The sequence below is a fragment of the Monodelphis domestica genome, chromosome 1 (genome assembly GCF_027887165.1).
Source record: "Monodelphis domestica isolate mMonDom1 chromosome 1, mMonDom1.pri, whole genome shotgun sequence".
Taxonomy (NCBI): domain Eukaryota; kingdom Metazoa; phylum Chordata; class Mammalia; order Didelphimorphia; family Didelphidae; genus Monodelphis; species Monodelphis domestica.
Genome location: NC_077227.1, coordinates 136,321,468 through 136,326,749, shown reverse-complemented (window position 1 = coordinate 136,326,749; position 5,282 = coordinate 136,321,468).

Sequence of the window (5,282 nt, the reverse complement as noted above, 5' to 3'; positions counted from 1 at the left end):
AGACTAGATCATTTAGAGTTGTAGAATTATAGCTATAAAGGAGAACCAAAATAAGTGTCAGGAAGATCATTAGTAACTGCTTTGCTTCTTTACCTTATTCACCATTTAAAAGAGTTTTATTGATGTGTTTGTTTTTACATTAGGAACATTTACAGATTACCCCCATTCCTTGGGAGGTCTCTTATAACAAAGTAAACAATTAAGCAAATCTAACAGCACAATAACCTCACCTGAAAGTAAATACTAACATTAACTTCCAAAGGTCTGCTTTTTATTTTTTATCTTTTAAAAAAAATGAATAGAAATCCATGTTCTCTCCATTTCCAATTTTTTAGACTGGGACAGAGAGGAGAGAGAGAGAGAGAGAGAGAGAGAGAGAGAGAGAGAGAGAGAGAGAGAGAGAGAGAGAGAGAGAGAGAGAGAGAGAGAGAGAGAGAGAGAGAGAGAGAGAGAGAGAGAGAGAGAGAGAGAGAGAGAGATTCCTTTGCACAAACATTCAGAGTTAAGAAAAAACAAATTCTCCTATTGGTTGTATGGGAAAAAATAGAGATATCTCATTCTGTACCCTAAATTTCTAACCTCTCTGTTAGAAGAAGGATTGTTTTATCAAGGATCCTTTGGAATCATGAGTGGTCATTGTATTGATCATTGTTTGTATAACTTTTGAAAATTATTCATCTTTACAGTGTTATATAAATTTTCTCTGGTTCTCAGTTTTATTTGTCATCAGTTTATGAAAGTTAAAATTTTTTTCTATTTATATAATGTTGCTTTTTAGTATAATTGTTTTGGTTCTGCTTACTTCACCTTATATCAGTCTTTCCATATTTCTTTGAAATAATTTATTTCCTCATTTCTTATGGGTCCAACTCTGTCACATAGAACTCTATCACATGTGTATATGCCATGTCTTATTGAACTGTTCCTTAATTTATGGGCATCTTTTTGTTCTAGTTTTTCACAATTATATAGAGCTGCTACAAATATTTTTTATTAAACACAAGAGTAAAATGAGCAGATCAATTTAAAAAAAATCACTTTGGCAGTTGTATGGAAGATGAATTGCCAAGGTGAGAGGTTTGAAGGAGAGACCTATTAGATGACTCATTTCTGAATGTTTAAATACAATAAGATATTCCTGACTAAGATTTTGTCAGTTTCTAGCAGTTTAAAATTTTTCTTGAATTCCTAAAGAGCTATAAGCTCTTAGTCTAGTTATAAACCATCACAGAACTTTTAGTAAATATTTAATTGATAAAATTTGCTACATGTGATCATTTATATTTTTATCTTTTTCTCCCTGACTTGGATATTCTTTTCCATATGTTTTATATTAATAAGTGGCCAGGACAAGTAAGGAAGATCTTGACCAAGTGTCTGGAGAGACTGGATAGGAGGCCTAGGAGCTAGGTGGGACACCTAGATGGCTCAGGGGATAGAGCTCCCGGACCTGGAGACAGGAAGACCTGAGTTGAAATCTGTCCTGAGACATTCATTAGATATGTCACCTGGGCTATGTCAATTAGCCCTCTTTGTCTCAGTTTCCTCATCTGTAAATTGATCTAGAGAAAGAAATGGCAAAACCACTCTAGTATCTTTGCCAAGAAAATCCCAAATGGGGTCATGAAGAGTAAAACACAACTGAAAGGACTAAACAACAAAACAGCAGCTATGTAAATGAGGTTGACCTGTGGTCCAACAGTGACAGCTAAAGCTGATAGATAAGAATCAGTTGACAGAATAGGTCCATATATGCAAGAGGCTAGCCTCCAAGGAAGTTACACAAGGGACCAGGATCCCAGTCTAAGAAATAGTGTTAAAAGAAAGAGGGACCCAGATGAAAGATCTGAGCAGACAAGGGACAGGAATTTGGTTAAATGGTCTAGGATACTATCAATCAATGGTTTGGGAAGGGTTCTTAATGACAATCATGGCATATCATCAGCAAAAGTAATAATGCCTAGCTTTGTGTATGACAATTACTGATATTACTAAGAACTGACATTTGCATTGTTTCATGTGTTAAAATTTGAGAAATATTTTACATATATTATCTCATTTGATCCTTCCTTTCCCATAGATATGCACTAAAAATTATGCTATTCCCACTCTTCATATGAAGGAACAGTTGGAAATGTTAAGTTACTTGCCTATGATCTCATACCTGGTAAATATCAGAGGTGACATTTGAATTCCAAGTAATTCCAAGTCTAGTGATCTTTCCACTACACTATGGTACCCCGCCATTTCAACATTCCAACAATCCTGGGAGATAGCTAGGACAGACATTATTTCCCCCATAGAATGAATTATAATTATGAAGGGATAAGATGACTTTTACAACTAGAGAGTAAAAGTTTCAGGTCAAGACTGCTGTTGTCTAGTCAAGTTCTCTTTCATTTTGACAATGCTCTAAGGGATTTTAAAGACTAGGGCTTCTGTTGAGAGTCTGGTTTGGCTTTCAGTTCTTCCTAAGCCCCCAGGTGGAAGCAAATATGTACATCTAATTACAAAAGAAGAATATGTGATTCTCAAAACAATTTGACACTGGTTTAAAATAGAAAAAATCAACCAGTGGAACAAATTAGCTATACAACATCCAGAAGCAGATGTATCTAATATACTAATATTTGATAAAGACAAAGACCCCAGCTCCTGGGATAATGATTCACTATTTGACAAAAATTTCTGGGAATATTGGACTGAAATACAGAAGAAACTAGATTTAGATTAGTATCTCAAAACTTAAAGAAAGACAAGGGGCAAAAAGTTATATTAATTGGATATAAAAATCATACCATGAAAAATATTTTCAAAGATGAAAAAAAATGCTTATCAGATCTGTGGATTGAAGGAAAGTACATGACCAAACAAGGGGTATACATTTTTTTAATTGTAGAAACCCAATAAATCTGGAATGAAAGGGGAAACAAGTTGAAAAATATCTTTGCAACAAGTTTTTCTTATAAAGGTTTAATTGGAAAGATATTTAAGGAACTGATTCAAAATTATAAGAATAAGAATTAATTCTAAATTGATAAATGGTTTAAGGATATAAACAAAAAGTTCTCCAGGGAAAAAAGCCCAGGCTGTCTTTAACCATGTGAGACAATGCTCCAAATAACTATTAATTACAGTAATGCAAATTAAAGCAATTCTGATATTGTACGTTATATCTTGGGAAAGATGACAAAAAAGTAAAAATATAAATGTTGGAGGGGAAGTGGGAAAGCAGGCTCATTGAGCACAATTGAAGACTTATAATAACTGGACCACTACTCTCTTTACATATCCTCAAATGAATGTCTTACAGTGATATCAACAGCATCTATTTGTTGTATCACTTTCTCTTCTACAACTTACTTCTCTTCTATTAAACTTCCTTCCTCAGTAGTCACTGATAACCTCCAGAATGGTGATTTTTTCCCAATTCTCATTTTCCTTGTCCTTTTTTGCAGCATTCAACACCTTGACTGCTCTTCCATTCTCCATCTTTTTTCTTTTGATTCCTCTTATTCCATAGCATCTGATTTTCCCCAGCTATCTAATTGTCCTTTTTCTCTTGAATGGCTTATCTTCCTCTTTTCCCCATCTAAATGTAGTCAATACTCAAGATTCACACTTCAGACCTCTGTTCATTTTTGGTTTATCTCTTTTCTCTTGAAAATCACTTTCATTTTCATGATTTCAGTAATCATTTATAGGTAGATTATGCCCTCAAGCTTGTTACTTTTGAACTCTAACTTTTGAACTCTAACTACATTTCCGACTTGCTTTTGGTCATTTCCTCTTACATGTCCTGCTTTTTACTTAAACCTCAACATGGATAAAGCCAGTCACAACTTTTGTTCCAAAACTATCTTGCCTTCCCAACTTTTACTCTTTCTGGTAAAGATATCATTAGTATTAAATTAACTTTGCTTTGTAGGATCCCAGATTGAAAACTGAAAGGGGCCTAATAAGTCATCAATACCAACAGTCTCTCTCTCATGTAGTCAGTCAACTTTAAGTCCTCCATCTGCTTTTCTCTCACCATTTGTCCCTATTCAATAGTCATCAAGTTCTGGTACTTCTTCACAGAGGCTAAGATTGAAAAACATCTTACATGTATGTAGATAGAACTTTTGCTGTTCACAAAGTTCTACATTCTTAACACTGAGGAAGGTAAAACAAATATTCTTCTCATATTACAAATAATTAAAATGATGCTTAGAGCAGTTAAAAAATTTACTTGTTATTGCATAGTGAGTATACGTCAGAAGCAGGACTCAAAGCCAGGTCTCCTCTGGCTTCAAGCCCAGGATTCTTTCCAGTGTAGCTTTGTGGCTATCAAGTCATTTAGTCCACCTATATCTGAAAAAGAATACTCCCTACAACACCTTGGGCAATTCACCTTGTGAATGTCTCCTCCGATATAGGGGAACCAGTAATTGTAAAGCAACTCATTCCACTTCCTTTATTTTGTTTCTTTTTATTTCCACTCACATCACTGTTATTTAGAATTTTATTACTTCATGTTTGGAGTATTCTAAGAACTTCTTCATATTCTTCCCTTTCCCTGGTCCCTCCTGACTCTTAACTGTAGCTTCTTATGAGAATATCTTCCTAAAGAAGATTTGTTTCTCTCATTGTCAAATGCTAAAATGTAGAGGCATCATTTGAAATTTTAGTTGTTATATTAAACTGCTAGTTATTTCTTACACTTTTATTTCCAAGTTTTTGCTCGTATATGTTGTTATCTCAATGAAACTCAGTTCTTGAGGATAGAGGATGTTTTATCCATCTTTGTATTATACCCAAAATACATAATGCTTACTATATAGTTGATAAGAATTTATTAATTGATGACACAATTTTATTTCACATTTACCTGGATTCCTTACCTCTAAGTGGCTATATATATTTTTGCCTTCTTTATCCCATAGTCCTACATCATATGTGAGGATAGCCAAGGTAGAGCCACAATCTATACTAGTATAGTAAAACATTTGTAAAATAAAAACATATCCTGAGCTATTTTAAGTGACTGTAGTGGGTGTCTCGATGATCTATTTCTCTTTGCATTAGTATATAGTATTAAAGTAAAGCAAAATGTTGAGACAAAGATCCATATAATTGGTGACATTTTGATTGATCTTTTATTTCATTAATTTGGAAACTCCTTCCACAATCCATTAATGTCTTTCTTTCTATTTCACGTGACTCATGTCCATGTCCTCTCATAAACTCTCCATATCATGATGGAGTCCTTTCTTTAGATCTCCCTTGCTGTTATGAAAATA